This window comes from Pogoniulus pusillus, chromosome 18, assembly GCF_015220805.1.
Source record: "Pogoniulus pusillus isolate bPogPus1 chromosome 18, bPogPus1.pri, whole genome shotgun sequence".
NCBI lineage: Eukaryota > Metazoa > Chordata > Aves > Piciformes > Lybiidae > Pogoniulus > Pogoniulus pusillus.
The window spans coordinates 22,489,520-22,509,256 of record NC_087281.1 but is presented as its reverse complement, the minus strand read 5'-3'; the positions used below and the strand labels follow the sequence as shown (position 1 = coordinate 22,509,256).

At 43.8% G+C, this 19,737-nt stretch overlaps 1 protein-coding gene across 1 annotated transcript in view; it reads right to left on the bottom strand.

Moving 5' to 3' along the window:
* The window catches only part of CDC42EP3 (CDC42 effector protein 3), a 36,742-nt gene extending 32,253 nt beyond the window's left edge, over positions 1-4,489 (bottom strand). Inside the window, exon 1 of the mRNA XM_064158736.1 lies at positions 4,474-4,489. The gene's annotated coding sequence lies outside the window, so the exon portion shown is untranslated. The remainder of the gene's footprint in view (positions 1-4,473) is intronic.
* Between the last annotated feature and the right edge of the window lie 15,248 nt (positions 4,490-19,737).

Here is a 19,737-nt window from a genome sequence, read left to right as displayed (position 1 = left end):
GTGTTTAAGCCTAAAATAAGAACCCCCTCACTTAAATCAGTAGGAATTTTGTTTGCACTAACGTAGTCCATAACCAGATGCCTATGTTTTGGCACACAAGGAATATTTTAAACCCCATTATGTTTTAGCTAAATTGTTCTTTTTTTTTTTGAGCAAGCTCTTAAGCAAACTGGTATGACTGGAATACACATTTCAGAGTGTAGCAAACCTTAATTGAGAGTCTTTCTGATGAATGACATCATTTGTTTTTCTTAAGTCACCACAATACTCTACAGGCTTTTCCTTTGGGTCTGGCATGTTTAATGTTGGGTTGGTTTTGTTCTGGTTTGTTTTGTTTTCCTTATGTTGTTTTCTATAGGTTGATTACACTTAGCATCTGTAAAAACTACTGGAGGGGATAGTCAGTAACATCTGTCAGTTTACCAGAAACACACAACATGTTTCTGTTTCAAGATTTCCATTACTTGCAGCAGCCAGTGCTGCTCAGAAATGTCTAAGAATAGTTCCTTCTATTTGGTCTGAATTTTCAGGATGCAAAACAGAAGCATGTGTTAACTCAAACCAGATTATACATTTGAGTTGGTCTCATGTGATGATAGAATGAAAAGGGGGAAAAAAAGAGAAAAAAAAAGGGTTGTGACAGGCCCTCCTCTAAATGCAGACAACACAGAATCTAACAGACCTGGTTGGATCTAAGCTAGCTCTGCACAGAGCAGAGAACCATGCCACTTTCCAGCCCATTTGTTTAAACAGCCTGTCTGAATACTTACAAAATCCACTGCATCCTTATGTTTTACTTATAGAATCATAGAATCAAGCAGGTTGGAAGAGACCTCCAAGATCAGCCAGTCCAACCTAGCACCCAGCCCTAGCCACTCAACCAGACCATGGCACTAAGTGCCTCATCCAGGCTTTGCTTCAACACCTCCAGGGATGGTGACTCCACCACCTCCCTGGGCAGCCCATTCCAATGCCAATCACTCTCTCTGCCAACAACTTCCTCCTCCTAACATCCAGCCTAGACTTCCCCCAGCACAGCTTGAGACTGTGTCCCCTTGTTCTGTTGCTGCTTGCCTGGCAGAAGAGACCAACCCCAACCTGGCTACATCCTCCCTTCAGGTAGTTGTAGACAGCAGAGAAATCTGTGAAAGATGACAATGACTTCCCCTACCATTCCAGATCAAAGTCAAAGATACTAAGTTTTAGGCAATTCCAGCTGCAGCCTCAAGGCTTCAGTTTCTGTGACTCCTTAGGCATCTGCAGACTTACAGAGGCAGAGGTAACTGCTGCAGCTCTTCACTGGGCAATGCCTCTAATGTGTACTCAGGCTTTACAGAACAAAATACCTATGGCTCACACTAAGCCACCACTTCTTGTTTTTGTCAGGACACTGACTGTCACAGAATCATAGAAGCAGTCAGGGTTGGAAGGGACCACAAGGATCATCTAGTTCCAAACCCCCTGCAATGGGCAGGGACACCCTACCCTAGAGCAGGCTGCCCAGAGCCCCATCCAGCCTGGCCTTAAACACCTCCAGGGATGGGGCCTCAACCACCTCCCTGAGCAACCCATTCCAGGCTCTCACCACTCTCATGGTGAAGATATTAATGCTCAGCTATATGTGACTATCTCACATTTCTACTCTTGAAGAGATGCCTTTTCCACTCAGTCTGTTCCATTTTTAACTGGATTCCTAACTGATGTGCAAATCACAGTTGTGTATTTTATGCCATACAGGCACGTTTGAGAAAAAGACCTTGGCACTTCAGAAAACTGTCATGTGATGACCTCCTCATGATGTGTCCAGCTATGAAAAGGACATTTTCACTTTGCATCATTGGAAAAAAATGCCCAAGCAGATTATAGCAAATTCCCTAGTGGAGTTTTTCAAGAAAGGAAGGAGTAGTCTTACTCAGCATTTACTCACAGCCAACCAGTTCCTGAAGTCTTGAGCACAGATTTACTCAGGCTGTGATTTGATAAGATGGGCACATGGAGATGCAAAGGCAATCATTCCTGAAGGGAAGTCAGAGCTCTCAGAACTTCCAGTGGTTTGAAGAACAGAGGAAGGTATCAGCTGAGAGGAGATGCAGGAAGAGATCCTATTTCTGCATCTCAGTGGTTTTGTATTTACCTTAGTTTGGCCTTGCTTGCCATTGTGTAGTGTTTGTTTTCAAAGTGACTCAGAATTCATGGAGGATGTCCCAAAACTTGTGATTCATGACATCCTGCAGAAATTGCATGCTGGTTGATAATCCCCTCTCTGAATGGAACTGCCTTTCTGATCTGTGAAACAGAACAAGTGCTTCCAAATCCTTGTAACTGTATTCTGCCAAACCCCTGTTTTGTACTGGGTGGCCTTTCAGAGTATAGGTCTAACCCCACTAAAAGGCTGCCAGAGCTTAGAGGCTCCATAAAGCCCATGCTGACCTGCAAAACAAGGGTATCACATTTAAGCAACCCACACACACCAGTGTGACATTATTCCCCCCAAAAAAATGTCATGATTCAAAAATACAAACTTACAGATGAGAAGCTTGGTCTGTAAAGCTGATCACCATGCCCAGCACTCTCTGCTGTGGAGCAAACCCACAGAGTTTGCCAGCGATTACTTGAGTTCAAAGGACAATTTGTTGACTTCAGGTAGCTCTCTGCCTGGCAATATGCCTAAGAACATTTACAGGTTTGGAGCATGTTGACTACCAAGTTATTTATATCTAATTTGATATTATACTCTGTGTGTGTCTAGATTAAATCACAGAATCATAGAATCATAGAATCAACCAGGTTGGAAGAGACCTCCAAGATCATCCAGTCCAACCTAGCACCCAGCCCTAGCCAGTCAGCCAGACCATGGCACTAAGTGCCTCATCCAGGCTTTGCTTGAACACCTCCAGGGATGGTGACTCCACCACCTCCCTGGGCAGCCCATTCCAATGCCAATCACTCTCTCTGCCAACAACTTCCTCCTAACATCCAGCCTAGACTTCCCCCAGCACAACTTGAGACTGTGTCCCCTTGTTCTGTTGCTGCTTGCCTGGGAAAAGAGACCAACCCCCACCTGGCTACAGCCTCCCTTCAGGCAGTTGCAGACAGCAATGAGGTCCCCCCTGAGCCTTCTCTTCTCCAGGCTAAACACCCCCAGCTCCCTCAGCCTCTCCTCATAGGGTTTGTGTTCCAGGCCCCTCACCAGCTTTGTTGCCCTTCTCTGGACACCTTCCAGCACCTCAACATCTCTCTTGAATTGAGGGGCCCAGAACTGGACACAGCACTCAAGGTGTGGCCTGACCAGTGCTGAGTACAGGGGCAGAATAACCTCCCTAATTCCTTTTCTGCAAGGTAAGAAAGTTTTCCTCCCCTCAAAATTAATTGCCTGAAAGGCAAACATTGACTGTAGGGGTAAACAGTGATCTGAGCTGAATTACCATACAGCTAAACAATCTTTTCTGTAGGTGGGGACATGACAGCCAGCACTAGAAACACTACACTTCTGCATTCCAGCTTCTCTCATTTTGGAGCAGTATTGCCATAGTCTGAAAATAGCTGTGGCTTCAGTTGAGCAGTACAGGATATTGTAAGCTGAAACACTTCCTCAAAAACACAATGCCTGCACAGGTGCAGGGAGCTAGCAGGATGATAGAGACTTATTCTGTGACGCTCATCCTCACAAATACATGTCTCCTGATCCCTGCAGCCATAAGAAACCTTTAAGCCACCTTTTCTCTTGGAACTGAATACTCTCAACACGCAAAGAATGTTTTCAAACAGGATAACAAGGCTACATCCTGCATGGATTTGAAAGGAATTGATTGCAAAGACCAGGCAATAGCCTGTAATATCCTTCCTGCTCAGTTTGCCCTCCTATCACTGCTAATCTCAATATAGGGAAGTCCCAAATAAATAGGAGCTTTAAACTTCCCTTGTTGTGCTGCGTTCCTATTTGGCATCTAAACCCCTATTCTTTGCTGTCCAATGGGGAGAGAAATGGATCATCGATTAGCTCATGGTAGGCTTGAATCTAGGAATGTGGGGACGTGGAATTGCAGCACCATTAGATCACACTGGGCTCACAGCTGCTGCACACAAACCTTACCTCACTGATGCTCAAGGATCTCACCCGTGCCCTGTGCAGCACAGCTACCCTTGGTCCCTGGCAGGCATAGCACCCAGGCTGGTGCCTGCTCTGGTATGCAGTGAGGGTCCAGGGTCTGCTCACAGCTCTGTAACAGTCTTGCCCTGAGCATGTGGAGCTCTCTGCTCCCTTTCCTGCAGAAACGTGGGCTGGGAGGAGGCAGCTTTTTTCTGGCTCCAGTACACAGCTAGGAAGCAGCTGAGCTGCCATCACCCAGGGGATTGGAAGTGCTTCTGGATCCACCAGTTTAGACAGGCCTCAGGCCAGTTCTGCAGGGGTAGTTTGGCTTGACCGTGAGAGTCATCCCTCTCTAGGTTCAAAACACATGAGCCACACCTTACCCTTGATTGCATCTCACTGAAAACTTCTTTCCACAGCATCCATACTGTGTTTCTTGGCTTTCCAGAGGTAATGGCCTTCTAGGAATCAGCCTTTCTCTCCCTCCACAGTCATTACCTGTAATTAGGTGCAGAATGATGAGCAGGGGATAGTAGGAAGGTGTCCCGGGTTAGGGCAGATCCTTCCCCAGATAGAATAAACTCACTGTGATGGTTTGGGTGTTCCCTGCCCCCCCACTTTGGAAATCACCCAGACTAGACTCAGCTGGCTCTGGAAATTGAATGAAGCTTATATTTACAGCTAGCACAATATACAAGCAGATATTTACAGTAGATACAGTTATAGACAGAAATAGACAAGTTAAAGGTAATACAGAAACACAGCAGCCCTCCCAGAAACCTGAGTCCCCAGGAGGGGCTCCCAACTGTCCCTTCACCTACCCCCTACCCCTCTCAACCTTACCCCAGTCCAAAGGAAAAATGGAGGTCTGGCCAGGGGGTTAGGAAGCAAAGTGGATTCGTAGAGAAATGGCAGATGTTGGAGGAAGTTGTTGGCAGAGAGAGTGATTGGCATTGGAATGGGCTGCCCAGGGAGGTGGTGGAGTCACTGTCCCTGGAGATGTTCAAGCAAAGCCTGGATGAGACACTTAGTGCCATGGTCTGGTTGACTGGCTAGGGCTGGGTGCTAGGTTGGACTGGCTGAACTCGGAGGTCTCTTCTAACCTGGTTGATTCTATGAGAGAAGTAGACATCACCATTGTTTTCCTTTCACAGCCTGTGATCTAGTTCTCCTCACCAAAACACACTCACTACAACACAGACTTCTTTTTGGAAAGTCAGGGGAACACTAAATTGTATTTCTTATAGTTTAAATATAAGAGTATAAGGAGAATAAACTACTACAGAAATGTAATCACCTTATCAAAGATGGGGAAGTGGTCAAGCAGTGGTGAAACAGCAAAAGCAGCAGCAGTCAAAACAGCAGCAGGAGCAGCAGGAGCAGCAGAAGCAGCAAGGGGAAGGTACAAGCTGTGTTCCAGAGATAAAGCTCTTGATGTGCCAATGAAATTATATTAACTTATCCATTGTTGCCATTATGTGGCCTATCCCTACAATGTTCACCTCTCCACTCAGAGCTTCTAAGTTTCTCTGTTCTGATTTGTTTATTCCTGAGCTGGAAATCTAGCTCCAACAGCCACAGAAGGCTTGAGGACTCTCCACACTGAGGGTGTGCAGCCCTTGGAGCAGGACAGGACTCCCCCTCTTGTGTTGGCATCCTTCTGACCACGGAATAAGCAGCTGTTGGGAGTGAATCAAAGGATTTGCTGCAGAGGCAGGGGGTGGGTTTAGCAGAAACTCAGTCTCATTGGCCACTGCAAGGCTCTGCTGTGGGCACTCCAAAGGGAAAGCAGGGACTGGATTAAATCTGTGGCTGACTGCACAGTGTTTTGTCATTACTCTCTCTGCAGTTACCCAATGATTGTGTAACTTTTATCAGGGCTGATTGCTTTTCCTCACAGTTCATCCATGCCTAATGTTTTCACTGAGTTTGTTTTTCCAACATTCAAAGAATGAAAAGAGTATTTCAAGTGATCTTGTGGGTAAACAGATTCAAACAGTCACTGTGACTTTTGCTACCAGCAATCAAGAGGTAATTTTTAGTATTAATTCCCATAACCTAGAGCTCATAAAGACAATGGCATAACCAAATAATGCAGGGACACAATCTCAAGTTGTGCCAGGGGAGGTATAGGCTGGATGTTAGGAGGAAGTTCTTCCCAGAGAGAGTGATTGGTGTTCAAATGGGCTGCCCAGGGAGGTGGTCATTGTCCCTGGAGGTGTTGAAGCAAAGCCTGGCTGAGGCACTTGGTGCCATGGTCTAGTTGACTGGCTAGGGCTGGGTGCTAGGTTGGACTGGATGAGCTTGGAGGTCTCTTCCAACCTGGTTGATTCTGTGATTCTATGAAAGGGAAAGGCTGACAGAATTTACCACTTCATCATTCATCAAATTGAAAGCCTAGTGCTTAAGGCCTTTACCCAGAGGTCCTATTTGTTACTCTCAGGGTAAGAAAAATAAGGCTATGCTGACAGACCAAGTTCTGATAAAGGGCTTGATGCTGCTTTCATTAAGTCTAGTGGAAATCAGAAGGGAACTTCTCAGGTATTGGGGGGAGCTCTAATGTGAAATAAAACCCCAAACCAGTGATAATATTTGTATCTCATAAGAAAAGAGGTAGGTTTTGTGTCTGCCCTTTCTTTGCTGATAGTTTAGTCTGAAGCAGAAAGCTTAATCTGGCAGCGATTAGTCAGTTTGCTTTTCCAATACAAGTGTCTAGATTTTCTTCTACCTTATATTTGGATAATTTCCTAAATTCATGAATAAAGGAGGCAATAAGAGTCTGCACTAAGCAGACAACTTTGTGCTATTTAAAAGAAAACCCTTAATGTAACAGACTCATATAAGGCACTGACATGAAAATCAGCTTTTAAGCATAGATGAATATTCTTTTCTGGCATTCTCTGTAAAATGTCCTGAATCTCTGTGTGTGTTAGAGGAAGCAATTAATTATTTTTCTATCAATGGACAAGTGGTTCTAGATAAAAGGCTTAAAACTGGACTTTGAAGGCATGATTGTTTATGTTAATCGGAGGCATAAACTGTATCAGAGCTGATGAATCATTACAGGAGCCTTCTGGAATGTTTCTCCAGCTGGGTATTGGGATCCACAGGTGCACATTTCTTGGCCCTGATACTAACAGTTGATAGGGAGGCATTCAACATTCAACAAATTCTTACTAGACAGAGAATGTTTTCTCCAAGGAGTAGGGCATGGTAGCCAAACTCCTCCAGCAGCATTTAGTACATATTGCAGCATGGAAATAAGAGTGATTTCTGATCTGCTTTAACTTTCTGTCTTGGCTCCTTTTGTTAGCAGTCCAAACACAACAATGTGCACTATGAGTGGGACCCAGTACTAAGAGATGTCTTGAATGTTTTCCTACATTATTCTTTTGCCATTTTTATCCTCTAGCCGATGCTGAAAGTGATCTTCCTGAGACTGGCAGCCAGCCAAAACCTTAGGGACTTCTCACCTACAAAAGTTTCTTGTAGACCACTGTGGAGAGCATGTGCAAAAGATCTGAGCTGTTGTATTAAGCTATTACTTTGTAATCTGTGAAAGCTTGCAGTCAGATCCATTGTGCTCTGTGAAGGGCTCTGCCTACAAAACCCAGCTTACTCTGTTGGCAACATATTCTACTTCTAGTCAACGTATTGAAAGTTTTGCTTCCTTCTAGACACTGCATTATTGAAATGCTTTGTATTTTTTGTCACCTATCTTGTGAAGTGTTTGACTTTCATTATGAACAGCTACTGAGAGAATTCCTCAGCATGTCTTAGCCTGTTCCTCAAGGCTTCCTTTAATCCTAAACAAGGGAAATTATTCTAGTTGTATGTCTTTAACAAGACCTTTCTGACCTGAGCAGCAGAAAATGGTGAACTGTAATCATGGGAAACTATGCGACGAATCCAAATCAAGTTTGATCCAGCTCCAGTCATTAATATATAATAAAACACAGACTTTTGATTACATGATTTGATTAGTCAGTAGGAAGATGTGCTTCTGCAGAAGGACTTTCCAAATTTACATTTGCATACTTTCCAACAGCAATAACATACATTGACAGCTGTGAATGATATAGCAAAACTGGCACTGCTGGTGCGTCTGCTCCGTCGTTGTTTGCTTTCCCTTTGCCAGCATGTGCCCACTTCCTGCCTGGAAATCTTGCCTGGGGAAATTCTGATCCATTTCTACATTTGACTGGGAGTTTCAGCCTTCCTAGTTCTTGGTGGAAGGTCAGGTACTGTTTTGCATGTGCCTTGTACTGACACATGAGCTGACAGTTTTGGAGCTGGCTTCTATGAAGTCGAGGATAACCACAGAGCGGGGACACACGTTGGGGATATTTGCCTCACCCACACACCACCAGGTGGTTTGGTGATCATAGGATATACCCCACATGCTTTATGCAGCCACTTTGGACCTGTGCAATCATTCTGACATTTATAGGAAGAATAAGCTTTAATTACTGGGCTGGTGTTGAAGAATTACTCTGCAGAGTGGCAGTAGGTTGCTGAAACTCCAGAGGTATGTATGGCAGTGCCACATCAGAGATGAAGCATCTGCAGCAGAGTTCAGCTGGTCCTGACCTCAATTGCATGAGAGTATCTGTTCAGTCAGCTTGAATTCCATATTTCCAGATAATCAGCTTGGGCTTTCTTCACTGCTTTCTCAAAGACAGTCTCTCAGTGAAGACAGTCTCATTACCTCTAGGGTTTTTTCAGGACAACCAGAGATTTTGGATACTGCTGCCTCCTGTGGCCTAACATGTTTGTGAACACACATTACACATGTAATTAGTTTGGGGAATTAAAAAAGCCCTCCTGATGATCTGCTGTGACAAGATCATTCCTTCTGTAGCCCACTGAGAACAGGAATACATGACCCTCTGAAGCGCAGCTGAACCACTGAGGTATAGTTCCTATTTCAATTGACTCATTTTAACTGGAATTTAGAATTATCAGACATCCTAACTTTTAAAAGTTTATGGAATTATATAAGCAGCATTAAGACTACAAATATAGCCTCAGATCATTGTGAAACAGTAAAAGCAGTCCAAGAAAAATTCCAAGTTACCAGAAGAATGTTCACTTATGGAAGGAAAGATAAATATTTCTAAGAACCACATCATAATTTTAGCCATATCTGAGAGAATTCTTTTTTTCCCTCCAGTTTATCTTTTACCCTTGGTAATTAGAAGTTATGGTTCTTGCCCTGGGGAAATCCAGTTTCCATTTAGCTTTAATTTCAGTGCATGAATGGAATGCAGCCCAGTATGCAAAATGCACATGCTCCCTGTGGCTTTCTCGTTGCTGAAGATGTGTTTATCTGGTTCTTTGTGAGCTAGAGTTGAAAAAAAAAAGCATCTTGCATTTTGAGTTGTGCAATGGGATGTATGGAGTAGATCTGTACATAGATAGGAGTGCTGCTATAATTTCCATCTATGTCAAATAGATGTTTTCCTTTTAAGCATTATGGCCATTACATCATTTGCCTTTGTTAGCTCTTTCACTCTGACTTCTCAGTTAGGGAGTTCCCTATCCATTCTTTCCCAGAAATAAGATAATATAGGAACAAAGACAAACATCTGAAAAAGGAGAATCACCTTTTGCCAGGATTATAAATTCTAAGGAATTTAGGCAGTTGATTTGACTAAAGTATTTTCTTTAAAAGAATAGGTGCATCTGTAACACACCAGCTCCCTTCCCAACCAAGCTACTCCAAGATCTGTAAAAACAATTAGAGTTACAGATGGGTCATACCAATTAAACTTTCATAAGGAGCTGTTTTACTGCCACAGGCCTCAATACCATGGGTATCAGAAGAGACGGGGAGAAAGCTTGATACAAGCAAGTGCCAATCCAAATCTGTTTATTGCACCCCAAGCATGGACTTATATACTTTCTATCAGAAGGCTACATAAGAAGACTCTAATTGGTTACAAACACTTGCATTAGGATTACACACTAATTAGCGCAGCCATTCTTATATTCTCCCATCAACACATCCATTGAAAACCACAGACTCCAGCCCTACATGTGTTTATGTTTGTTACACCATTCTGTAAGGTCATTCCAACCTTCCACTTTATCTCTCTTCAGCACTTTCTACACTCGTGCACTCTTGCTGTCCATGGCTTATGTTCCACTGTATCATATTCCAACAGCTGTACCACAGTCAGACAATTCTATTGAATCACTACTGTGTCCAGTTCTGGGCCCCTCAATTTGGAGAGATGTTGAGGTGCTGGAGCATGTCCAGAGAAGGGCAACAAAGCTGGTGAGGGGCCTGGAGCACAAATCCTATGAGGAGAGGCTGAGGGAGCTGGGGCCTGTTTAGCCTGGAGAAGAGGAGGCTCAGGGGTGATCTTATTACTGTCTACAACTACCTGAAGGGGCATTGTAGCCAGGTGGGGGGTGGCCTCTTCTCCCAGGCAACCAGCAATAGAACAAGGGGACACAGTCTCAAGTTGTGCCAGGGTAGGTCTAGGCTGGATATTAGGAAGAAGTTCTTCACAGAGAGAGTGATTCCCCATTGGAATGGGCTGCCCAGGGAGGTGGTGGAGGCGCCGTCCCTGGAGGTGTTGAAGCAAAGCCTGGATGAGGCACTTAGTGCCATGGTCTAGTTCACTGGATAGGGCAGGGTGATAGGTTGGACTGGATGATCTTGGAGGTCTCTTCCAACCTGGTTGATTCTATGATTCTATGATTTAATATTACTATATCCAACATTTTACCATGCAGTTGATTATGTGGAATTGTAGAACTTATGCATCCAAACCCAAGGTAGCATCCCCTCAAATCATAAGATTTTAAGTAATAAAAATGCTGATGCTACTCTTATTTCTTGATGTTAGATACACTTTGTGTGACCTTCTGCTTAGTTTGTATCGTACCTTGCTCTAAAAACAGCACAGGATACTGCAATTCATTCTGCTTAAAAGCCCATAAAGTCCCTGGACATTCAGCAGATCTCTCTGACACACCAACAGTTTTCTGTGCATTTTTACTAGAGAAGAAAATAAACTATAAGTAAGAACAACTCCACATATGCACCAAATCAATCAGTGCAGGTCTTCTCACGGACATGGTGTCTGTTTACACCTACACATATTAGCAATAGCCACTATGAAGATTTAATGCTGTTTAAACATAAGCTAGGTGCTGTATTTCTTCACTTTAGCCTTGCCAGTCCCAATGTTTTGCCAAACAGGAGTCAAGCCTTGAGGTCAGCCTACGAATCACAGTATTAATAAATAAATGAATGAATGAATGAATAAATGAACGAATAAGTGCTGTACTCTTTGTGTGTGTTTTGTTTCAGGTTTGAACTTACATGATAATATGTTGCTCATACTTTTAGCAGCACAGAATGATAGGAAGTAGTTATTTTTTTCTGAAACAGAGCAATTATCATAGGACTTAGAGTGGAAGGCTAAGGAGTACTTAGCATTTTTTTTATTCAAGACACACTTGATTATCAATTACCTACAGATTATCAACTATCTGCAAATTGAGCTTCTCTGGAAAATGAAGAGTATGACAGCAAGGCACACATCATCTCTGCAGCACAGTCCTACCTCTGCCTTTCTGAAATGATGGCACTACATACCAGGAATGCAATAGCTTCACAGCCAATGTGGGGACACTTCTGGAATGAGCAACAAAGCAGAGCCCTGGAAGTCAAAACACTTCTCTTTGTTCAGGCAACTCTCCAGCTCAGGTCAGGTACATTGAGTAGGAGATATGTATTTCAAACAAACCATCTTAAAGTCTACAAATGTTATTTTTCTCTTTTTTACTGCTCTCAACATTACTTCTGGGTTACTGCATCCCTTTGACACTCACTAAACCTTGGAGTCCTTCCTGCAGGATACATTCAGCTTGCTGATAATTTCTGTGGTGACAGTGTATACCTCTGCAGGCACAAGCTACAGAACGAAGTGTTGACAAAAGCAAAAGCCTTGTTTCATGTACATGTATACTTCCCTTCTTGCCACAGGAACAGCTCTGGGGAACTGCTGCTCAGCTTGCTCACCATTCTGAACAGCCACACACAGCCCAGTGGCTGCAGCTGGCCTGAGTACAAAGGAGTACTGCAGGTCAAATCATTAGAACACATCCCCAGCAAGAGCAGTTATTTCAGTTCTATTATGCTTTTACTTTGCATATTTTGGACATCTCAGAGATTAAATTGTGACCAAAGCACCTCTCTGAGAAATGCCAAGCTGGGCCACAGCGAGTGCCTTCAATTCACAGCCCATGGCTGTGGCAAGGACAGGCAGGGGAGGAATAAGGAACAGGTCAAAATGGAATAGTGATTGTGGAGCTGCCCTACCCTCTCAGCCCTGACTGCTCATCATTTTTCACTGCAGTTGGCCCATGCAAAGCGGGAACCTCTGACTTAATCACTCAGCAGCTTTGTTTGACCACGCTCAGTCTCTCTCTTTAGGAAACATGATTACTGGGTCTTGAATGCTTCCTATGGCCTTTCATCTTTCCTCTATCTAATTAATGCTAATTTTCTTGATAGTAGTCCTAAAGTACAGTTGGAGCTTGGATGTAGATTACAGAGCACTTCACAGTATCAGCAGTAAATCAGAGGGAGATTGTGAAGCACATACAACATGCATTTCCTGAGACTTGTGAAGGGTGGGATTTTATCTTCCAGTGCATTTGTGCCCCCAGGATTGTGTAACACTATAAGTCACTCAGTTATCATGACACTTTGTTGCTGGAAATCCTCCTCCTTTACTACATATGTCTATTTTGTTTTGTAGATAAATAGATTTGACACATGTTAACCTGAAACTCTAATTTTGCCTTTCAGACAGTTTTCAAAGGTGATTTTCTTCAAAGATGAAAACTTCCATTGTAAGTATGCTGACAGATACGAAAAGGGAACAAATTAGCTTTCAGGAGGATCATACTCATTGTAGTGTGCCACATTAAAACTAAAAAGTACATGTGCAACTCTCACTGTAACAGGTATGATACCCCTGAATCCATTAAAAGCAAATGACCCTTGCATTTTAGAGATACCAGTCTCCAGTAAAAAGGCAGATGGGTTCATTTCCAATGGAATGTTTGACCACTTGACTCTATACCTTAAACCAAGTCAAGCTGGTCTCTTGCTGTGTATTACTAAGAAGTTTTTTGTACACGTGAAATGTGCAAAAGCACATTTCAAAGTGTATTTGTGGAGGTACATGCAGAAGTATTTGGTGATTGACGTCTAAGGACTGGTCCTAAATGATCCACAAGCCAAACCTCTCTGGCTCTGTAACTCCAATAGCCACTGCGCTCCATCATCTGGTCACTTCCAGTAATGGAAAGAAGATAATGAAATACAACTCTTTTGGCTTGGTAGTAGAATCATAGAATCATAGAATCAACCAGGTTGGAAGAGACCTCCAAGATCAGCCAGACCAACCTAGCACCCAGCCCTAGCCAGTCAACCAGACCATGGCACTAAGTGCCTCATCCAGGCTTTGCTTGAACACCTCCAGGGACGGTGCCTCCACCACCTCCCTGGGCAGCCCATTCCAATGCCAATCACTCTCTCTGACAACAACTTCCTCCTAACATCCAGCCTAGACCTGCCCCTGGCACAACTTGAGACTGTGTCCCCTTGTTCTGTTGCTGGTTGCCTGGGAGAAGAGGCCAACCCCCACCTGGCTACAACCTCCCTTCAGGTAGTTGTAGACAGCAATGAGGTCCCCCCCTGAGCCTCCTCTTCTCCAGGCTGCACACCCCCAGCTCCCTCAGCCTCTCCTCATAGGGTTTGTGTTCCAGGCCCCTCACCAGCTTTGTTGCCCTTCTCTGGACACCTTCCAGCACCTCAACATCTCTCTTGAATTGCTTCCTCCTGACTGCCCAGGGAGCGAGTCAACCCAGGGAATTCCACAGATTTCATCTTTTCTGTTCTGGCCAGTATCTCTTTGATAAAAACACAGGTGACCTAGTGCAGTTTATCATTTCACTCAGATTACTGTTGTAACTCTCAGTGACAGCACTGGCTCAGTTTCACTGTATCTCCTGTTCTTGTCAAGTATAAGATCAGTAGATTTTCCTACCCAAAGCACACATTCTTCTAAGATCTGTCCAAAAAAAGGGAAGCAAAGACAAATATATTCTTTGTTCCTGGATAATACCAATTTCCCCCATGTTTTTCCCTGAACTTTCATATAGATTATAAAATGGGAACAAGATCAGTGCATATGCATCTACATTTAAGGAAAATTATAGATTGAGCTTTCCCCAGAGATGTTTTTTCTGAGCCACTACATACAAAAACGAGTTTGTTTTTTTTCAGTCATAGCTTAGCTTCAGTGTCTCCAGTGACACAAACCCAAATTTCTTTCCTTCTGATCTATGGTACCTACATTTTACAAAACCTCTGTGCTATTTAGTCTCAAAGTCCCATCTCCTTTAATGAAATGCAGCATTTGGTGCTTCTACTGAAAAAAAAAAATCATTAAATATTTCCATATTGGCTTCCAGTTTGTCTGCTGTTTTTGCTTGGCAGAATACAGTACAGCTTTGTGCTTTACTGATGAGCTGAGCTTCCAGACAAGGCCATGCTTTTTGCCACTGCAGAGTTTTCTAACAAACCCTGCACTATAAAATGGACAGAAACAGAAACTGTCATGCACACAGAGGACTGTTTTCAATGGAGTAACTTAAGTCACTTTCATTAGATATTTTTTGGGGGGGAAAATCCTAGGCATTTTAGCAGTTGCAAAGCTGGGAGGAATGTGGGAGGCTGTCAGTCTGCAGGGCCTGGTCTCTGGCCCCTCCTTTTGACTCGCAGATGAAGGATAACAGTGTGAACACTGCTGATGCAGAACGACGTAGAAAGGTTGCCAGATGTGGGTGGTGCAGACAAATCACTGTCATGCATTAGAGGAGCCTTTCCCGGAGGGCTGAAGGCTCTGGCCTGGGAAATGTGCCATTCCCAACAGCACTAGGAGCCATGCACAGCACTACTGCATCCCCCAAACACTCTGGAGATATCCCAAGACCTGAAGGTTAAGTGTGAAATACAGCATTTCAACAGTCTGTACCCTCTCTGCCCTGGGACTGGGGAATCCTATAGCAGAGCAGCACAGATGTGTCTCCAGGGTTCAGCTAAGGCTCCTCTGTGCTCCGTGGCACGCTCAGCACACGTGGTGGAGCAGGAAAGCAGCTGTGCCCAGTGGATAGGAGCCAGTGGAGTTGGTTCTTCTCCTATGGGGGAGTTAAGAGATTTCCTTGGCCGTGTGTCTTTCCTCTCAATCCTTACTCCCACAGCTGAACAGGTCTTCTGAAATGAGGACTGTACAGAAAAATGTCCAGGAACTGTCAGCCCTTGGAGACCTTTACACTGCAAAGGAGGAATCTGCCAGGCGTTGTCACCCTGAAGCAGAAACAAACATGTGCCTTGGTCTCAGTGCTATGTGTAATAAACTTGGGTAATGTGCTAAGTTGATGGTGCAGAGAGAGTTGTGTTGTTGAGCCAAAATGTGAGTTGTTAAGGGATTCCCTTGTGCTGCCTCCTTGGTGTGGGGGGCAGCTCTGGCAGGCAGACACAGAGGAATTTACTGAAATTAACAGACCTAAACTTGCCAAATGAGACAACCATTTCCTAACTGGCAATAGGGAGGTCTCATGGAGCTGAATATTTTATTGGCAGCATTTCTGGCTTCCCTTGTTTCACAATGATTTGGAGTGGGATAAAAACAGTCATAGGCAGACAAACTGGTCCCTTGAATCTCTTATTTAAAACAAGGGAGTAAAAGACAAGAGTCACTCTCATTTAAACTGCCTCAATCACAGCCACCAATTGTATGCACTTCACCACCACCACCAATCTGAATTCTTTAAAGTGTGCTCCTGCCTCATGTCTCCATTTTCCTCCATCCAAAACCTACCCTCCTACCTCAGGGCTTCTAATTTTTAAGTGAAGAAAGCACTGTCATTGGTTCTTTGACAAAGTCAAGGACTCCTTAAGCTCAGAATGGGATGAAAACTTAGTGTCCATAGCCTTGACCTGGTCACAAAATACAAGTCCTGTAAAGATAGGAGACAATGTCATAGGAGTTTCAGTGTCGATTTAGTGGGAAGGGATGGGAATCTGACCAACACAGGTTTCCTGACTGCTTGGCAAAAGTGAATGTCTCAATATGCTTTTGTGCACAGTGGCTACCCCATGCTTAGCAGCCTCATATCCTGCAATGAGACATGAAGAGATGAAAAAGGAAGCAGCAGTGGCTGAGTAAAGAACAGGACAGGATATGAAAATCCGGATTTGTTTTTTTGCAGCAAGAAGAGATTGGTGAAGTTTGTAATGCAAGGTCTGCAGCGGAGGGAGTATCGTGTCTTGGATGGTAAAACTGTTCTTCCCTTTGGCTAAAGTTCTTCACTCAATACTGCAAGAAAACAGGGCGATTTCTAACCTACCCCAACAAAATAAAGATAAACTAAAATCCAGGGTTTTTTCTGTTTAGTTTGGGTTTTTTTTTTCCCCTGCAGCTTTGTGTGCTCTGACACCAGCAGTGGCAAGCACAACTCGAGAATATGCTGCATGTTCTTCAGCACCATCTACTGGCACTGGCCCTGTCCACCACTTGAGCATCGCCACCACCTGCAGGCTTTGACACACCGCAGGACACAAAACGTGTCAATTCTGCAGGACACTCGCCTGCCTGAATTGGTGCTTAAAGCGATTCGGAGAAGAAACACGGTGCAAATCAGTCAACTCAGAAGCTGTGCCACCAAGGTAATGGCCATACGTGTCCCCTAAGGAAAGCATAGCAGGGGCCAGGGACAGAAAGAAGACTCAGGGAAAAAAAACCAAACAAACACGAGATGATCAAACTACAAGATGATGTTACCTGGGCAGGTGTGCTAGTTTGAGCCCAGCTAGAATGTTTTGGTGAGAAGAACTAGATGACAGGCTGTGGGAGGGAAACAAAGCTGATATCTGCTTCACTCACAGGCTTGCTGAGAGGTATAAAAATAAGAATCAAAACATAGATAACTCACAACTTCTGCTGCTGGCAAGCTTGGAGCTGTATCTCTCGTCTAACCTCACCCTTTGTTTCTTTGACTGGTCCACTTTGCTTCCTAACCCCCCTGGCCAAACCTCCATTCTTCCTTGGGACTGGGGTAAGGTTGAGAGGGGTATGGGGAAGCATTTGGTGAACACAGGGCTTGGTGAATTGCTTGTAGCTTTTGCAAGATGTTGATAGCATCACACTTCTGGCAGCACACAAACTACTTGTTCCCATTTATAAGAAATTAAGGCCTTGACATACCTTTGTCACAGATGACAGAGAGTAGACCAGGCACCAAACTACTTCCTAGTGTGTCTCTAGCTGAGGTAGAACAAATTTTACAGCTTAGGGATAGAAAAATAAAACACTGAAACTCCACAGCTGGAGCTGGAATTTGGCTGGAACTTGCAGATGTAATGATAAGGGTATCTCCTTCTAAGGGCTGCAACTCAGTGTGTCTGTCAGTGTTACTGTTTGGCTTTCCAGTGCAAATGAAAGTACTGATTCAAAACTACCATGTCTTCCACCCTCCACAGACAACCAAAACCTATCATTAAAGGAAGTTGTTACTCCTCAGTCTGAGTGGAGTCAAAAATACCTCTGGAGGACTCTGTGTTAATATTTGAGCAGATGGCCTGAGGCAGCAACAGACTTTAAGCTCCTATCTCCTTTCCACTATGGGTTTTACACATGGCACATGCTTATACTAGCATAATATGTTCTGTATGTAAATGCAGAGTAGCAAAGCCCAGAATAAAATTAAGAAAGAGTAAAACACACCTCCCACAGGCATGTGAGGGACAGGATTTTCCCCTGATCATTAATAAACTTGTCCAAAAACTACAAAGGAAAAATGTAACTTCCAGTTAACAATGCCAAAATATCATGGTAAGGAGTCTGTAAATAATCCAGTGCTGGACTCCTACCTTAAGTTTGCATGGGGACATCTGTGCAACTGGAAGATGCATATGCAGAAGGGAAAGGACTTCTAGCCTACCTGATCCTTGTCCCATGCTATGAGCCCAGCCAAACCAGGGTCTCCTCATGCCAGCAGCTGCTCTGTGGTGAGACTAGCATGGAGGTGTTTGCCCTCCTGCTCCAGCCCATATCCATAAGCAATTAGTTGTGGTCCACAGCCACCAGAGTGCAGATCTCTGACCCCCAGTTCCAAGCCTGCTCCATACACCCCTTCTGAGGACCTCACATGCTGTCAGTGATGAACAGTAAAAGCTACTTCCACTGCTGCAATGGTCACTGAGAAAATGGACGAGGAACTCTAAGAGAAGACTCTGTCCTGAGAAAGAAATTTGCATTTTAACAGTAGTGGAGTAACCATGCTAGCAGCTGTATTCTGTATCACCTCAGCTCTGTTTCAAATGTGAAATGGTGGATGACCCTGCAGAAGAAATGAGGAGAATGAAGCATTCAGCTGCCTGTTTGCAGAGGCCAGTAAAGTCCAAGTTTCTGGGTAATTCAGCCATAGTGTCTTGCTGCAAGGTGCCTGAAGACTGCTTAATTACAGCTGCATTCTAGTGACAGATGTGTCTTGTTGTAGACAGTGGTTGAGGAGATACTACTGGGAGAACTTGACAAACTGCTTTTGGGAAGAAAAGGAAGTTGGACATTTGTATTTTGAAAGATGAGTAAAGAGCTAAGCCTGGATGACCTGTAGGATACTCTGTGATCTTTGCTAGCTGGGACTCAAACAAACATTATTCACTGAGTAATTCTGATCTAGCAATTTTGTTGCTCAGCACAGCACTGTATCCTTCTCTTAGTCAGCAGGATCTGTCCCAGTTTTCAACAGGCCCACATGTCCTTCTGCTCCAAGGCAAGGGAGACATCTGAGGCTCTGCAAGGGAGTCAATAAAGCATAGATGTAATGTGGCAAGGGAGACGTCTGAGGCTCTGCAAGGGAGTCAATAAAGCATATATGTAATGTCTGCTTCAATCAACAGTGCTATCAAGTGTGATTTTATGAAGCTGAAGAATATTCAATAGCTTTGCCTATTTATGCTTTAATGAACAGATCATTTTGTTCTAGAGGGCAGCTCACAGGCACAAAGGAAATGGAGTTTCTTAGAGTCATAGCAGTTGTGGTGTAATAAATAGTTCAGTCACGGTATAAAATAATGGCAAATATCTCTCTTGCATATGGTACATACAACAGAACTGGAAAATAAGTTACCTAATGAAAATTTTGGCCTCAGCTGTAATTACTTACTTTATTTAGGACAATATCTGGGGGAACACAGGAGAAGTACTTCATAAGGAATAATCCATTTATGGAAATGAAGAGTCCAGTTACCATACTCGCAGAAGAACTGCCTGCAGTAAAGTAATAGGGTACAGGACACCAGAGCTCAGCATAATACTGCTTGGAACTCCTATAACAGATACTAGTGACTGTGAGTTACAGATCTACACAAAATTCTCTCATAGGCTTAGCTGAAGCCTTAAAAACCTATGCTTAGAAACACCAAGTTCAACCCCTTGCTTAAGTTTTCAAGCACCCCGTGTAGTGTACAGCTAGTGCACACCAACACAAGGGTGTCATTGCAAGTGACCAAAACAGCTGCAGGGAATTATGAATTCAGAGAATGATTTGTT